Source organism: Myotis yumanensis, unplaced genomic scaffold (genome assembly GCF_028538775.1).
Source record: "Myotis yumanensis isolate MYYU_CA2020_CCGP unplaced genomic scaffold, mMyoYum1.0.hap1 SCAF_1, whole genome shotgun sequence".
Classification (NCBI taxonomy): domain Eukaryota; kingdom Metazoa; phylum Chordata; class Mammalia; order Chiroptera; family Vespertilionidae; genus Myotis; species Myotis yumanensis.
The window spans coordinates 118662391-118681119 of NW_027223752.1; the positions used below are offsets into that span (position 1 = coordinate 118662391).

General features: G+C 43.1%; 1 protein-coding gene across 1 annotated transcript in view; it reads right to left on the minus strand.

The window, feature by feature from the left end:
* Positions 1-18729, minus strand: part of THSD4 (thrombospondin type 1 domain containing 4) — a 606437-nt gene that overhangs the window by 475027 nt on the left and 112681 nt on the right. The gene's annotated exons all lie outside the window — the stretch shown is intronic.

The following is an 18729-nucleotide window of genomic DNA, read 5'->3' on the forward strand; positions in this document are numbered from 1 at the left end:
TGTTATCCCAGCAAACATGTATAGAGAAAGCCCTTACCATGTGCAGGCACTGCTTTAAACATGTTACACATGTTGACTCATTTAATCCTCACAACAACCAATGAGGTAGATAGGAGAGTTTGCAGACTCCTCACAGATGAACAATCTGAACATGGAGGAGCCACACAGCCAGCGAGGACAGAGACTGGATTTAACTCCAAGCAGTTTGGTCCCCACCAGGCTGCATCTCAGTGTCCTCCCCACCTTGTCTACATTCTGGTCTAAAGTCTCTCCACCACCTAATGAAGGACCTCACGGCCGTTAGCATGCAAACGCATCACCCAGAGATCTCCCGGGAAATGCAAATTCCTACATCCCTCTCCCACGGCTTATCTTTCAGTAAGTCTGGGATGAGATCCAGAATCTGTATTTACCTAATTATCCAGGTGATTCTGATACTCTCAACTAGTCAAAGAAAATATCCAGCTCCCTATGGCTTCTTTCTTATTTATAAATACTACAAAAGAGCAAAGAGTGACATAAAATAAATAAATGTGAAATAAGATAGTAAGATCAGAATCTCTCATCCAAATCATGAATAAAGCAAGATCAAGCATATATATATATATATATATATATATATATATATATATATATATATTATTGATTTCAGAGAGGAAGGGAGAGGGAGAGATAGAAACATCAACGATGAGAGAGAATCGGCTGCCTCCTGCACAACCCGTACTGGGGACTGAACCCACAACCTGGGCATGTGTCCTTGACTGGAATCAAACCCTTCAGTCTCCTGGCTGATGCTCTATCCACTAAGCCAAACCAGCCAGGGCTGATCAAGCACTTTTAATCCTAGCTACGCTCTGTTTAAGTATGGAGTGTGTGTGTATGAGTGTGTGTTTTAATAATCAGGAAGGAGAGGAAAGGAATCTGCCCCCTTAAATATTAAAACCCTGTATATAAGAAGTCTTTGGAATAAATTTTATATATCAGAAACACCATGTTTCCTGGAAGATGAGAGAACAGGAAGAAGAATGAAACCAGGTGGAAGGAGTATCTCCTGTTCAATAAAGGATAGTCGGGGAAGCTGCTGGTACAACCCTGCAGCAGCCTGAGCCAAACCACATGGAGCAAGAAGCCATGCAAAGTAGAACGTGATGGAGACTGGTGGGAAAAATGAGCTCCAACATCAGTGAGAAGCTGACAGGCCAGAAGGGCTCTGAAAGCCACGCTACTGGCAGCCCAAAAGCCAAATGCCAGGTGTCTCCAGGAAGGATTTGGTGTTGATGCCTTTTACAACCTTTTGGCCAGAACCAGAATTCAACTAGGATGTGATCAAGTTGGGCAACTTGGGAGAAGGCACCATCCTTGCAACCAGAAGCAATCACAAGGCTTTTGCTAAAAATACAGATTCTCAGGCCTCACACCGTGGGAGGGTGGGGAAAAGGGCCTAGGAAGAGATGCTGGATTTGCTCTCTCAGGTGACTCTGGTGCAGTCAGCCTGACACCAGACTGTACAGCCACACCCAAACCTCGTCTCACTCCAAATCCCTTCAAATGCAATCACAAAGTGGTAGAGCTATGAGAATCAATTCCAATCCCTTTGAGGAAACTGAGGTCTGGAGAAGTGGCATACTTTGCCAAAAGCCCCACAGTGATAAGAGACAGAGTCCAGAGCACTGTCACCACCCACCCTGGCTATAAAAAAACAAAATAGAGATCAGCTGCTGGGTGGCAGATTTTCTAAGGGAACCAGACCAGAGCAAGTAGGCCAAATGTCCTTTTCCCAAATAACCACGCCTATGTAAAGCCACCTGCCTGCCATGAGGCCCCCGCAAGAAACTACCCTAATTAACCGGCTGGCAGTTACCAGAATTGGAAGCTGCAGACCACAAAAACTTAGCCTGTCTGCTTAATCCCTTTCTCTTCATCAGCAAAATAGTGCCAATAGGCCAGATGATGAACCCATGCACTGTCAGAATCATTGTGAACTGCTCAGAATTTGATTATATAAATGTCTATTTTACCTACAACCCATTAAGTGAAAAAAAGTGCTAAAATGATTATGTGGGTTGTGTGTGTGTGTGTGTATAAAGAGAGAGAGAGAGAAGTTAAAAGTGTTATCTCCAGAAGGTGGGTTATAGACATTTTCTCTTCACAATTAACTTTTGGTTTATTTATACTAATTTTTCTGCAGCAAATATGTAATACTTATGTAATAAAAATATGCCAGAGGTGAGCTCTCCCAAACACATCTGGCCTTTAGCCACTTCACATGTGCTTCTAGTTTATAACCTCATGGTGTGTTTCCATGTCCCACTACTGCCTGGTGTACTGATTACATCCATATGCATCTGCCAAGCCAACCAGTTACAGGTGCTAGATGGGTCATTCAGGATCCCCTTTCTCTAGTTATCAACAAGTACTTTATATTTGACCACGGTTAGAGGCACGAGGACTTAGGTGGCATCCAATCCACAGTAGGGGGTCACCTACAATTGCCAGGAGGCAGCCAAGCCCAGAGGTTGACTATCCAACTAGCAGCTAGCATGGGGAGGTACAGCAAGAAGTAACATGCCCTGGCAGATGGGCATGACACTGTGTGTGACCCTGAGCAGGGACCCACATGATGCCAGGCAAGCTGCCAGTTAGAAGCAGGGCGCCACTTTCTGAGACGGAGAGGGATCTGGTAAGAGAAATGCAATGCTCACAGGGCCCAGATGTGGACGTGAGTTACTGAGATGGAATTATGGTGCAGATGAGGAAGCAGAAGCATGGGGTGGTGGTGGTGGTGGTGGTGATATTAAGAACAGGTAACTTTTATTGAGTACTTTCTAAACGCCAGACACTACACCATGTGACTTATGTATATTAGTTCATTTAATCCTCATGACAGTTAATATACTCATTTTACAGATAAGGAAACCAAGACAACAAAAAGTTGAATGAGCTGCCCAAGATCATGCATAGGGCTAATAAGTGGTGGAGTCAGTATCTGAACCCAGGCACTCTGTGTCTAGAACACATGCTAGTAACCACTATGCCATGATGGCCCTTGAGACTGTGTGGACAGCAAAGTTAATAAGCAAAGAATTATCAGACAAGAGAGCCTTGAATGCCATCAGAAGAAATCCTAGAGGCCAAGGTCAGAGTCAGCCTCTGAGGTATGGTAAAGTGGCCCCGGTGTCAGGAGCTGGAAGCTGTGGGCTGAGGATGAAAACCAAGCTAGGCTGGGGAAATTGTTTCGGGTCTCTTTTGTAGTTTAGATTTGTTTTTACTTGTTATACTATTATCATTACATGATCTCCTCTCAGATTACAGACTGTCTAAAATTAACATTTCATTTCACATTAGTTATGGTTTAAGTGGGCTCTTTCCTGATACCACAGACCAGGGGTGGGCAACCCCTGGCACGTGTGCCAAACATGGCATGCCAGTAACTTTTGCTGGCATGCGAAACCCTCTCTTATAATCTTCCATCTACAATTTTTTCTTAATATCGACTTTTTTATTTTTCAGATAAATTCAGTGTAGGTGCATCTTAGATAAATAAATAATTTTACATAACAAGTTATCTTAAAGACCACAGACATGGCTGAATTTGAAATGCAGTTGATTGAATTTCAGAGTAGCTCAATTTGGAAGCAGAAATTTATTGACCTTAGAGTCGACTTGGAAAACATTGAAAAAAAAGCGATTAGAGACAGGAGTACCAGAGAGAAGTGTCGAAAACGAACTATTGAGGACTTGGAATGCCATTCCAGAAAATTTTTTCTGTTTAAAAAACTTTGCAACAGCATTACTCTCCATGTTTTCATCCACATACGCTTGTGAATCTTTGTTCTCAGTGATGAATTTTGTTAAGTCTCGTAACAGGAGTAGCCTGACGGATGAAAGTAGTAGCTTGTGCATATCTCTGAAGATCACGAAATATAAACCTTATGTAAAATCTCTGTCATCATTGATGCAGCAGCAAAAGTCCCACTGATAATATCAAACGGACATAAAGTTTTCTGTCAGACTATCAGTGTACATGTATACATTAAAAAAAATAAATGTATTTTTCATCATCATATACTGTGTTTTTGTTGCTCGAATGAATTTTATTATTTCTTCAAGATTCTTCACATACGTACACCTTAAGAGATATCAAGTAGGATTAACATGTTTTCAAAAAATTAGGGTTGGCACGCAGAAGAATTTTGAGTCAGAGATTTTGCTGGTTTTGGCACGCACTCACAAAAAGGTTGCCCACCCCTGCCATAGACTGAGTCACCCTCACCTTATCAGTAATTTTGTTTTACACTGTGAGCTAGCTTTGGGCAGATTTTCTGCAGACAGCAGATCCCTTCCATGGACACAGATTCTTGGAATTTTCAGGCCAGAAAACTGTGACAGGGAAAAAGTCATGTTGATAGAGATCAGGCTCACTCAGGATGGGACCAGAAAAGACTGGAGCTTCGGAGCCAAGTGATGCCCCCTGGGAGATAAGCTCCTTCAAATGAATCTCTTCTGCCCAAAGAAGGAGGGATGTATCCACTGGTCTCTTATGGAAAGAGGAAGAAAGATGCACTTCAATATAAAACTCTCAGGCCCTGGCCAAAGTTCCATCTAGACAACTGTCTGGGGTTGCTATGAGTCACAAGGAGTGTTATGGAAACTGGGGCTGTGTTTCCAGTGACCCTGGTTAATCGGAGATAACAACGGACTCCACCCAACTTCATTGTTCAAGTGGCCACTGTTGGTGATCACACAGTTAATTTTTGGTAATTAATTACTTTCAGTTCCCCAGGAGACTAAAAAGCATCATCTGCAATGAAAGTGGCAACAGGGAACATGACCTTGAAGTGTGCCTGAGTAAAATATGCACTTTTTTTATCCTTTGCATTGCTCTGGATTCAATCAAAAGATCAGCTATCATAGCATCATATGATGTATTTAATATCACCACAATAAGGAAATCTAAAAAAAAAAAACCCACAAAAACAAATCTAAAAAATATCTCCACACTACCATAAGAAAGTGGCTGTGACCTTGGGCAAAGCACTTTGCTTCTCTAAACCTAAATTATTCTATCATGCTCACCTCCCAGGGATTTTGTGAGAATTAAATTAGTAATACGTTTAAGTTTCTAGCTCATAGTAATGCTCAATAAATGTTAGCTGAATTGGAATCTAAATAGACAACACAGGTGAAGCCACCAGTTCCAGAAGCTGTAAGTTCTGAAAGGTAGGTGTTTGGAGCAAAATCCTCTCCTTTGTTTTCCAGCTATAGAATAATGTAACCATAGACCAAAATTTCCTACAAGTAATCCAGCACATTTTTCAACAAATATATTTATTATCTGCTTTCTCAAGCTATTCGGAATTCAACTTTGCAAAAACTCTTCTGCCACCCCACCACTGCCAGCACACCTCACATGGAAAGAGAATTGGTTTTTATGAAGCCATAATTATCCTAATTCCAAAACTAGATAAAGACATTACAAAGAAAGAAAATTATAGGCCAATATTCCTGATGAACACAGATGCTAAAATCCTCAGCAAAATATTAGCAAATGGGATCCAGCAATATATTAAAAAGATCACACACCATAACCAAGTGAAATTTATTCTGGGGATGCAAGGCTGCTACAATATTCACAAATCAATAAATGTGATACATCACATAAACAAAATGAAAGATGAAAATCACATGATCATATCAATAGAGGCAGAAAAAGCATTTGACAAAACCCAGCACCGTTTTTTTGATAAAAACTCTCAGCAAAATGGGAAGAAAAGGATCATACCTCAACATAATAAAGGCTATATATGACAAACCTACAGCCAACATCATTCTCAATGGGCAAAAACTAAACGTGTTTCCCTTAAGAACAGGATCAAGGCAAGGATGTCCACTTTCACCACTCTTATTCAACACTAGAGGCTCGGTGCACGAATCTGTGCACCAGTGGGTTCCCTCAGTCTGCCCTGTGGGATCAGGCCGAAACTGGCTCTCTGACATCCCTCGAGGGGTCCTGGATTGCGAGAGGGTGCAGGCCAGGCCAAGGGACCCCACCAGTGCACGGTCAGGGCCGGGAAGGGACATGGGAGGATGGCTAGCCAGGGAAGACCTGCGGGAGGGTCCTGGGCATGTCCGGCCCATCTCATTCAGGCCCAATCGGCTGGATCCCAGCAGCAAGCTAACCTACCGGTCGGAGCGTCTAGCCCCTGGTGTTCAGTGCACATCATAGAGAGTGGTTGAGTGGCCTTAGCATATCATTAGCATATTACACTTTGATTGGTTGAACGGACTGGACACTTAGCATATTAGGCTTTTATTATATAGGATAGTACTGGAAGTCCTAGCCACAATGATCAGACAAGAAAAAGAGATAAAGGGCATCCAATTTGGAAAGGAGGAAGTAAAACTGTCATTATTCGCAGATGATATGATATTGTACATAGAAAACCCTAAAGACTCCACCAGGAAACTACTAAACTTAATAAATGAATTCAGCAAAGTAGCCAGATACAAAACCAACATCCAGAAATCGATGGCATTTTTATATACCAATAATGAACTCTCAAAAAGAGAAACTAAAAAAAACAATCCCATTTACCATTGCAACAACAAAAAATAAGATACCTAAGAATAAACTTAACCAAGGAGATAAAAGATCTGTACTTGGAAAACTATAGGACATTGAGAAAAGAAAAAGAGAAAGATACAAACAAATGGAATAATATACCATGTTCATGGACTGGAAGAATTAACATTACTAAAGTGTCCATGCTACCCAAAGAGATCTATAGATTTAACACAATCTCTATTAAAATACCAATGGCGTGCTTCACAGATCTTGAACAAATACTCGAAAAATTTATATGGAACCATAAAAGACCCTGCAGCAATCTTGAGAAAGAAGAATAAAGTTGGAGCAATCACAATACTGGATATCAAACTATACTACAAAGGCATTATAATCAAAACAGTCTGTTACTGGCACAAGAACAAGGATATAGAGCAATAGAACAGAACAGAGACCCCAGAAATTGACCCACACCATTATGGTCAATTAATATTTGACAAAGGATGCAAGAACATACCATGGAGTAAAGACAGTCTCTTCAACAAATAGTATTAAGAATACTGGACAAACACATGCAAAAAGATTAAAGTAGACCACCAACTTACACCATACACAAAAATAAACTCAAAATGGATAAAAGACTTAAATGTAAGCCATGAAACCATAAAAATCCTATAAGAAAAAATAGAGTAAAATCTCAGACATATCACAAAGCAATATGCTCACCAATACATCTCCTAGGACAAGGGAAACAAAAGAGAAACAAATGGGACCACACCAAAATGAAAAGCTCCTGCACAGCAAAAAAAAAAAAGCCACCATCAAAATAAAAAAGTAACCCACCATATGCAAGAACATATTTGCAAATGATACATCTGATAAGAGATTAATATCCAAAATATACAAAGTACTCATTCAACTCAACAAAAGACAAACAATCCAATTAAAAAATAGGAAAAGGCCTAAATAGACACTTTCCCAAAGTGGACATACAAATGGTCAAGAGACATATGAAAAAATACTCAGAGTCACTAATCATCAGAGAAATGCAAATCAAAAACAATGAAATATCACCTCACAGAATGGCTATCATCAGCAAATCAATAAACAACAAGTGTTGGTGAGGTTGTGGAAAAAGGGAACCCTAGTACACTGCTGGTGGGAATGCAGAATGGTGCAACTACAGTGGAAAACAGTATGGAGTTTCCTCAAAAAATTAAAAATGGAACTGCCATTTGACCCAGTGATCCCATTTCTAGGAATATATCGTAAGAAACCTGAAACATTCATCAGAAAGAATATATGCACCTTTATGTTCATAATAGCACAATTTACAATACCTAAGACTTGGAAATAGCCTAAGTGCCCATCAGTAGATTAGTGGATAAAAAAAAAATATGGTACATTTACAAAATGAAATACTAAGCAGCAATTAAAAAGAAAGAACTATTGTCATTTGCAACAGCATGTATGGACCTGGAGAATATTATGCTGAGCAAAATAAGCCAGTCAGAGAAAGATAAGTATCACATGATCTCACTCATATGTGGAATCTAATGAACTAAATAAAATGATGATCAAATACAGACCCAGAGACAAAGAAGCATGAACAGACTGTTGAACCTCAGAGGGAAGGCAGAGGAGGGTGAGTGGAAAGAAATCAACCAATGAACTTATATGCATAACCTGTGGACACAGACAATGGGGTGGTGAGGGCCTGGGGGTGGAGAGAGCTGGCTGGAAGAGGTTAATGGGGGGAAGGAGGACCTATGTAAAACTTTCAACAATAAAGATTTTTAAAAATGGGCAGAAGACCTGAATAGACACTTCTCCAAAGAGGATATACAAGAGACATATGAAAAAATGCTCAAAGTCACTAAGCATCAGAGAAATGCAAATTAAAATGACAATGAGATATCACTTCCCACCTGTCAGAATGGCTACCAAAAAATTAAAAATGGAACTGCCATTTGACCCAGCAATCCCACATCTGGGAATATATCCTAAAACCTGAAACACCAATAAAAAAGAATACATACATCCCTATGTTCATAACAGTTTTATTTACAACTAGAGGCCTGATTCATGAAATTCGTGCATAGGTAGGGTCCCTAGGCCTGGCTGGCGATCAGGGCCAATCTGTGGGGCAACTGGCAGAGTGATCGGGGGCGGGGCCCCCGCTGGCACCCACCTTGGCTTGCCTGGGGCCTGCGGGCTGGGGGCAGCTCCTGCATTGAGCGTCTGCCCCTTGGTGGTCAGTGCGTGTTACAGCAACCAGTCGTTCCATTGGCTGTTCCACCATTCAGTTGATTTGCATATTAGGCTTTTATTATATAGTACTAGAGATCCAGTGCACAAAAATTGGTGCACAAAAATTTGTGCACTCGGGGGGATCCCTCAGCCCAGCCTGTGCCCTCTCGCAGTCTGGGACCCCTCGGGGGATGTCCACCTGCTGGCTTAGGCCCGCTCCCTGGGGGATTGGGCCTAAGCTGGCAGTCAGACATCCCTCTGGCAGCCTGGGAGTCCTCAGGGGATGTCCACTTGCCAGCGGGGACCAGGCCTAAGCTGCAGTCGGACATCCTTAGCGCTGCTGAGGAGGTGGGAGAGGCTCCCGCCACCACCTCTGTGCTGTCAGCCATCAGCCTGGCTTGTGGCTGAGCAGAGCTCCCCCTGTGGGAGCGCGCTGACCACCAGGGGGCAGCTCCTGCATTGAGCATCTGCCCCCTGGTGGTCAGTGTGTGTCATAGTGACCAGTCATTCCCAGTGGTTCTGCTGTTAGGGTCAATTCGCATATTACCCTTTTATTATATAGGATTGCTAAGATCTGGGAGCAGTCCAAGTGCCCATCAATAGATGAATGGTTAAAAAAGCTGTGGGACAGTTACACAACAGAATACTATACAGTTGTAAAAAAGATCATCTCTTACCATTTGGGACAGCATGGATAGACCTGGAGACTATTGTCTAAGTGAAATAAGCCAGTCTTAGAAAGACAAATACCACATGATCTCACTTATTTGTGGAATTGAACAAAATGAATTGACCAACAAAATAAGACCTGAAGCATGGAGGCATGGAATAGACTGACATACCAAGTGTACTGGTTAATAATGTGGATTTTTTTTTCACTAGATGGAGTTACACATATGTTGATATATATGTGATTTGATATGTATGCTATTTTGTTGTATTGACAGCAAGCTTCAAAACTTCATATGTCAAATTTTCTGAAGATGTTAACATTATAGATATTTTTACGTTTAAAAATGTCAAATTTCGTGCCAAAAAAAGAGCATTTGTGGGAAGTTGTAATTCATTACTTTATTTTGAAGAAAATAGCTGCTGAAAGTTATCATATAATTCAGGAAGCTTATGGTGAACATGCGCCATCTCAAAATACTTGTGAACGCTGGTTTAAATGCTTTAAAAGTGATGATTTCGATGTGAAAGACAAAGAACGTCCAGGTCAACCGAAAAAATTTGAAGACCAAAAATTACAAGCATTATTGGATGAAGATGTGTGTCAAACTCAAAAACAACTTGCAGAAAGATTAAACAATTTCCGATCATTTACAAGCAATGGGAAGATTTTAAAGGAAGGAAAACAGGTGTCACATCAACTGAACGAAAGACAAATGGAAAACCGAAAAGTCATCAGTAAAATGTTGCTTCAACGGCATGAAAGAAAGTCTTTTTTGCATCGAATTGTGACTGGCGATGAAAAGTGGATTTATTTTGAGAAACCCTAATGCACAAAATCATGGGTTGATCCAGGTTAAGCATCAACATCGACTGCAAGGCCAAATAGCTTCGGAAAGAAGACAATGCTCTGCATTTGGTGAGATCAGGAAGGTGTGGTGTATTATGAGCTTCTAAAACCAGGTGAAACCATTAGTACTGGTCGCTACCAACAACAAATAATCAATTTGAACCAAGTTTTGATCATGAAACAACCAGAATGTGCCAGAAGACACGGCAAAGTAATTTTGCTTCACGATAACACACCATCACACACTTCAAAACCAGTTAAAGACACGTTAAAAGATCTTGCCTGGGAAGTATTAACCCACCCGTTATATTCACCAGACCTTGCTCCTTCAAATTACCACTTGTTCTGATCAATAGCACATGCACTTTCTGAGCAGCACTTCAAATGTACGAAGAAGTGGGAAACTGGGTCTCTTAAAACAAGAAAAGTTCTATTGGGATGGTATCCACAAATTACCTGAAAGATGGGGGAAATGTGTAGCTAGCGATGGACATTACTTTGAATAAAGCACTTTTGATATTTTCTCTTGAAATTATCTTGTTTTCTTTGATTACAAAATCTTCATTATTAACCGGTACACCTGGTACCTGGATGTGAGGGTAGGGGGACGAGGAGAGATAAACCAACTTATATGCATAACTCATGGACACTGAGTGGGTGGGTAGGGGCTGGGTGAGGAGAATAAAATGGGAGACATCTGTAATACTATCAACAATTTAAACATATAGGACACGCACTGCGGCAGCCAACCGGCCTGATCTGGGCCCCAATCAGCCCCCGCAATCGCCTGCGGCCTCTCCCCACCCCCCCACCTGCCCAGCCCTTGATGGGCCCACCCCACCCTGATTGGGAGCAGGGTGGCTGGCCAACCGCCTTGGCTGGCAGAAATTTGAGGTCTGGGGACCTTGGAGGTGCTTGGTCTCGGGCAGCTGCACTGGACCTGGGATCAGGGCACCTGAGTGGAAGATGGGGTGGGGAGGCTTACCTGGTGGCCACCACAGTCCCTGCGGCCTGTGCATAGCAGCCCGGCGTTTGGCCCTGGTAGGAGCAGTGGCGGGAATAGGGGTGGCAGGGCGCCCAGGAGCCAGGAGGCGCGAGGCCCAACCTGGGTGCTTACCCTGCCCACGTGGGCCCAGGAGCACCAGCAGGCGGGGCATGGTGCTCTGTGAGGAGCTGGGGTTACATAGCAAACCAAAGGGGAAGCAAGCTGGGAGGGTGAGGCCTTGGGCCAGCTGGACCCTGAGCGACGTGGGCGGGGCTGGAATCCACGGTGCGCTCTCATTGGCCAACAGGTTCTCAGAACTTATGCGGGGTGGGCGGGGCTGGAGCTGGAAACCCTGGTGGAATGGGCAGGGCTGCAGACCAGTACCTTTTAGGCCTTGGCCTTGGAATTCTGCGGGCAACCAGTGTACTGGCTACCAGTGCGTCAGAGGTCAACCCTGCTTCAAGAGAGAAGACGTGGCGGAAAGTGGCAAGGCCACAGGAGGGATGGGAAATGTTGTGGCCATCTTCGGGAAACACAGCTGCCACAGTCTTCAGTAACTATGAACAGATAATCTTTGGTCTCCCTTCTACAGAAGAGGAAGTGGAGACTCAAAAAGGGAGCCTTCCACAACACCTCACCCACTTCTCAGACCTGACCCTGTGCAGCATTGTTTTCTTTGAAAGTAGAGGATCCAAAATGTTTTTAGATCTTTGCTATCTTAGGCAGGAAAGAATTTAGCACAGGGAGTTGGTGCTTGGGAAATCATCGGAAAGCTGGAGGAATGGGTATTAGGCTGGGTCCCCAGGAAAGACTCCCTGGCCAGCGGGAAGGGCTGCCCCCTCAGCCACAACTGAATTCTAAGACACACTGGCACAGCTGTGACCCAGGGATCAGGAAACTGCTGCCCCCGCAAGTGCCCTCCAGCTCCCACAAAACAGGTCACTTGGCACTGCCTCAGCCACAACTGCCTGTGCACAGCTTGGATCCTGCTGCAGAAAACCTCCACCTCTCTGCAAACATGATCACCAGCCCAAACTGCGGGAAGAGGCCTCTGCCGCACTTCTGCCTTCAAAATATTGTGCAAGCACATCCAATCGGCAGAAACGAATTCATATTCAGAAACCTAGCTGCGAAGGAGTTTGGGCAGTTGTATAGTTTAATGCAACATTTTTAAACAAAAAACAATGTGCAGCCAGAGTCTTATTTTATTCCAAATGCAATTGATAGACCATCAGAACCATCTGCAGATGTTTTGAAATACATGAAAATATTCTTAAAGGGGATGTGTATATCTGGTGCTGCTGATTTATAAAGGAGGCATTAGACCATCGGCCCTGGGGCCGATCGGGGCCGGCCGGGGGCAGGTTGGCTCTGGGAGTGCACTGACCACCCGGCTGGCCAGGGTGAGGGACCCCACCTGTGCATGAATTTGTGCACCAGGCCTCTAGTATATATATTTGAAACCTATATAATTTTATTAACTGATGTTACCCCAATAAATTAAATAAAAATTTAAAAAAACACAAAGAGTTGGGTCAAGGCTTTGGATTTTAAAAAACTAAGGTCTCCTTAGTTTTCAAACACTTCTTTTCCCCATTCAAATTCATAATGTTCTCCTAGAGCAGCAATTTTCAACCGGTATGCTGTGGCAGGCACACTGGTGTGCTGCAATAATTTTTAAAACATGCAATTCCTGACTCTTTAGTCAGGGGCACTGACCTCTTTTTCCTTAGTTTGTCAAATAAAAAAAATGACAACAGCCAACACAACAACAGATGTCTGGTGTAAATTATTCGAGATTATACCTATTTTTTTGTCAGGTCAGCAAAAACTCTATTTTTTGGTGTGTCCCAAAATTTTAGTAATTAGTCTGTGTGCCATGAGATGAAAAATGTTGAAAATCGCTGTCCTAGAGAAAGGTGTTTCCCTCTCATTCAATGCATACATCACAGACCCAACGGATGCTAAAATCTAGGCCTATCCTAGGAGTGCTTGCTTATTTCTCCCTCGTTAGAATATTAACATCTCTATGCCTGTGGGAAGTTCTAAAAGAGAACAGCTTTTTTCTAACTAACCAGGAAGTATAAGGCAAGATGTAAACTTTTTAAAACATTCAAAACTCCTACTTTCCCAAGGAGCATAAATTTCCTAGTGGCTACTTCAGGGATCACATGAGTAAGATTGATTCCCTTCTCTCTGCTATCTGCTAGGGCAGGATGTGAAATTCCTTCAAAGGTAAACAGTGACTGTGCTCCTGCCATATGCCAGGTGTTGTGGATTAAGGATACAGAGAAGAATCCCTCATAACTGTCTCCTGCAAGGATTTCACAGGTCAAGGTGAGAAAAATACATCAACCAAAATACTGGGTGGGTAAAAGTAGGTTTATAGTTGTTTGTATGGAAAAAGATACACAGGTTATGATTAATACAATAACTTTACTAACTCAAAATAATGTCATTCATAACTGTAAACCTATTTTTGCACACCCCTAAGTAGTAATTCAATGAGAAAAATTTAATGAATTATTTGGACACTAAATTTCTAATCTTGCAAAACAAGGAGTTAACTGATCCTTCCTCATGTTGATAAATTAAGGAAATAAAAATTGTCAGTATACTATATATAATTTAAAATATAACTGAAAATTGAAATGTGGCTAGCAGAGATCAGCAGAGTGGGAGGACAGAGGTGAGTGAGGAGTTGACAGAGTGAGGAGTTGACAGAGAAAATTTGAAGTTGATATATCAAGAAGCAGAGGTATTAGTGTGCTATTTAGAGTTATGAAAAGAATGACCAGAAAAAACTAAGCATTAAATATAGCTAACTGTGATTGTATCTTGGAAGAGGGACTAGGATATACCTCTCTACCACTGTTATTATTATTTTTTATTTTAAAGCAAGAACGAGAGCGAGAAAGAGAAGGAGAGAGAGAGAGAGAGAGAGAGAGAGAGGAAGAGAGAGAGAGAGAGAGACATCAATCAGTTGCCTCCTGCTCGTGCCCCAATCAGGGACCCACAACTGGGTATGTGCCTTGACCAGGATTTGAACCCACCACCTTTTAGTGTATGGGACGATGCTCCAGCCAACTGAGCCACATCAGCCAGGGCAACCACTGTTCCATTTCTTACTATTTGTACATTTTATAATCATGAAAAGTGACAATTGTGACCAATTCATATACTAGTATAGGTGTGAGTGATTCATACGTTCATAGTTCTTACATATGAAATATTTGTGAATATTTCCATTTACTATTTATATATTTAATAAGTACACTTAATATTTATATATTCATATATAGTTCACATAGGTATATGCAAGGCCACTGACAGAATATGAAGAAGTCAACTGGAAAACTTTCTGTGGAAAATTCCAAGCAGTGTAGAAGATGGAAAGCAGAATGTTCTGAAAAGCTCTGACACTAGCACAGATTTCCCGAATAAGAAGGTTTGGAGACAAGCTCACAATAAGAGAAAGTTCAAGGTCCTGTCCATCCAATAACTGGCCCACAGTAACTGGCAAGTTTTACACCTTACAGAATTGCATTAAATTATTGCCTGGCCTACCTGCTAAGTTTCTTCTTAAAACTGCAGTCAGGAAGTTGTCAACTTCTCTTCCATTCAGTGTCAGACTAAAAATGGGGCAAAATTAGAATCTGCCTGAACAGAGCATGCTTAACTACACTGGAGATTTGTCCAGCATCTTCCCTTGATTTCACATACTGCGAGGCAGAAACAACTCCACACGAATAAATCCAGTGTCAGAATCCAGTCCTACTCCTCCCCTAACTCCGCCCCAAGGAAATTTACTGAAGAGACACCCATACCAGAACTCATCACATTCCTGCTTTTAGCAATAACTGTGGGCCAGTTATTAGATGGACAGGACCTCTAACTTTCTCTTATCGTGAGCTTGTCTCCAACCTGCTTATTTCCTCTCATAACATTAACTGTACTCTGTCTAAACTCCTTTGGCAACAAAGCACCTTAAAAATTTACACTCTAGCCCTGGCCGGTTTGGCTCGTTGATAGAGCATCGGCCTGCGGACTGGAGGATCCGGGGTTCGATTCCGGTCAAGGGCATGTACCTTGGTTGCGGGCACATCCCCAGTAGGTGGTATGTAGGAGGCAGCTGATCGATGTTTCTCTCTCATAGATGTTTCTGGCTTTCTATCCCTCTCCCTTCCTCTCTGTAAAAAATCAATAAAATATATATATTTTTAAAAATTTACACTCTAACCCAGGGGTGGGCAAACTTTTTCACTTGAGGGGCACAATGGGTTCTTAAACTGGACCGAGGGCCGGAACAAAAGCATGGATGGAGTGTTTGTGTGAACTAATATAAATTCAAAGTAAACATCATTACATAAAAGGGTACGGTCTCTTTTTTTTTAGTTTTATTCATTTCAAACAGGCCGGATCTGGCCCGCGGGCCGTAGTTTGCCCACGGCTGCTCTAAACCCTGCCTTGCACTTACAGCCTCCCTTATGCAGGAGCTGGAGCGCCAGTCCCTCTACAGGAGAAAGAAGTGCTCCAGAGAAGGCAGCAAGAGACACCACCTCCAGCAGTGTCCTGGTCTGCTCATGTATTTAGCAAATAATAATACAAAACCCAGAAACAGAATTTTACTTTAATTGTATCCCCTCAGGCACCAGAATAACTGCAGTTTGGTTTTCTTATTCCCCAGTTTCACCCCTTTAAACGTGCTAGTTCTTTCGTTCCCAAGTTTTGGCCAAGAGTTTCCGTGAAAAAGAAACAACTATTTACTCGAGTCCTTGAGTATTTGCTATTTTTCGCCACAGCTAAGGAAATGCAGGGCTGTGCGTGTTAGCCCTTCCCTGCTGAAGACACACTTGCAGGTGAACACCGCTCACTGGGCAAACTTTTGAGTCACTGACAGGTTTCCCCCACACTCACTCTTGTTCCTTGGCCATGATGGGAGTATAAAGGGACTCTAGATCCCTGTCACTCCCTCTTCCTAGAAAACTCTCCCCTCACCTGGATAGCCTGCTTCTCTGTTAAATTAGTATGATTTTTCACAATATTGCCCTTTCACCACTTCCCTCTTTGAATAGGAAGATTTGCATAATTGGGGGATTCCTGTCATCTCTTCATGTTGGACATGGGAGAGGATATGTCCTTGGTGCTAAGATGCTGGAGCACGGGGGTCCACATGGAGAGAATGCGAGTAAGACTGAACACAGCAGGACTGAGCCTGCTCTCCTTAAGAAGGGCCTGCTTGCAAGGTTGGTCCTTGGCTGGCGTCTGGAAACTTGGAAGTCAGATGGGTTTCCACCACTCCCTAAGTGATAAGAGTGACTCACTATGCCCAAACCATAGTTTATGCTAAACATATGCTTTTCTTTTGGACTCTGGAATTTTGTATGTGGCAGGCAGAGAGTGCCTTCATGACCAGCCCCCAATAAAAACTTTGGGCAGGGAGTCTTTTTTTTTTTTTTTTTTTTTTTAAATATATTTTATTGACTTTTTACAGAGAGGAAGGGAGAGGGATAGAGAGTTAGAAACATCGATGAGAGAGAAACATCGACCAGCTGCCTCCTGCACACCCCCTACTGGGGATGTGCCCGCAACCAAGGCACATGCCCTTGACCGGAATCGAACCTGGGACCTTTCAGTCCGCAGGCCGACGCTCTATCCACTGAGCCAAACCGGTTTCGGCGGGGCAGGGAGTCTTTGACGAGCTTCCCTGGTAGACAACCCTCCACAGATGTTGTCACAACTCAATGCTGGGGAATTCAGTGTGTCCTGTGAGACTCCACTGGGACAGGACTCTTGGAAGCTGGTGCCTGATTTCCTCTAGACTTGGCCCCATGTGCTATTCTCTCTGTAGATTTTTCTCTACATCCTTTCATTGTAATAAATCATAGCTGTGCATATGACTGTAGACTACATGCTGAGTCCTGTGAGTCCTCCTGGCAAAGCATCAAACCTAGGTGTGGTTTTGGGGACCCCTAACAGAGAGTTTTAAAGTGTTCATAGGGTATAAAACTTCCAATCAAGATGGTCATGAAGGTGAATACAGTACTCAAATCCTCTCACAACCACATCAAAATTACAGCTAAACTACAGAACAACCATCATTTAGAACCTCCTGAAATCTAGCTAAGCAGAAGTCCTACAACTAGGGATATAAAGAAGAAGCCACATCAAGACTGGTAAGAGGGGCAAAGAGGCAGAATGGGCTAGTTCTACACCTACAAATGGCATTTTAAGATCAGGAGGGATATCTTGGCTATGGAGGTCCCCCCTGAGGAGCAACGGGTCCCAGCCACACCAGGCCGCCAAGCCTAGAGTTCCATTGCTAGGAATAGGAGTCCCTATAACTTCTAGCTGTGAAAACCATTGGCTGAGTGAAACAGAGGACTGCTGGGGTCCCAGGAATTCCTCTTAAAGGGTCCACACATGGACTTACTCAGACTCACTTGACCTGAGCTCCAGCACTGGGGCAGTAGCTTAAAAAGTACCAGGGACATATGTGGAGGAAATGAATTATCTGGCATCAGGGAGAGAGCTGGGGGACAGCTTTCTGCCAGACAAAAGTGATGGCAGAGGCCATTGTTCCTTTTCTTAGACTGACCCCCAACCACAGAGCCAGCATGTGGGCACCTACTGAGTCTTCATCAACATGGTTCACATTGTTTGTCTTGCTCTAGTGATTCCCTGAGACCCCGGCACCAAACAACTTGCAGGCCCACCCAAGCTGTTTCCAGTGGCTTTTTCATACAAATGGCCTCTCTTGTCTCATGCTTTGGACTTCCTTAAAATCTCTCAAATAAGCAACAGCTGGCCTCTTCATATACCATACCTTCTGCTAAGGGCCTCAGGCCTAGTACTAGCTGCAGGAGGCCTTGGTTCACATCTTAGCCTCTCCTGGGCACCTCCAAGTACAGCACAAGAAGCAGCCATCTGCAGATCATTCTGTAGCTTGTGCTGAGTGGCTCCAGCCAGGGCACAGGCAGTAGCTCACCTTGTACCTTCTGGAATGCCCCAGAGCCAGTGCACCTCGTGGACAGCTTCAGACCACATCAGATTTCAACCTTACCACTTCCACAAGTGGCACACTCAAAGGGTAGACTTGGTGAGCAACAAAGCCACATTGAAGCAAGTCCTGACACATATGATTGACTCCTGCACAGCAGCTCCTACACTGCAGTTGCAGCTGGTCCTCGCAGCTGAATGGCCTGGGGGGGGAGCGGGGGCGTCAACAGCAATCAAGGCTCAACTACAATAGGACAGTGCAAATAGCCCTCACAGGGGCACACCTTGAGTACCCAGCTTGTGTGACTGCAGAAGCTGTGTGACTGAGCCCTACAGGACACCTACTATACAAGATCACTCTATCAAATCTGGGAGAATTAGCAGCTCTATCTAATACATAGAAACAAACAT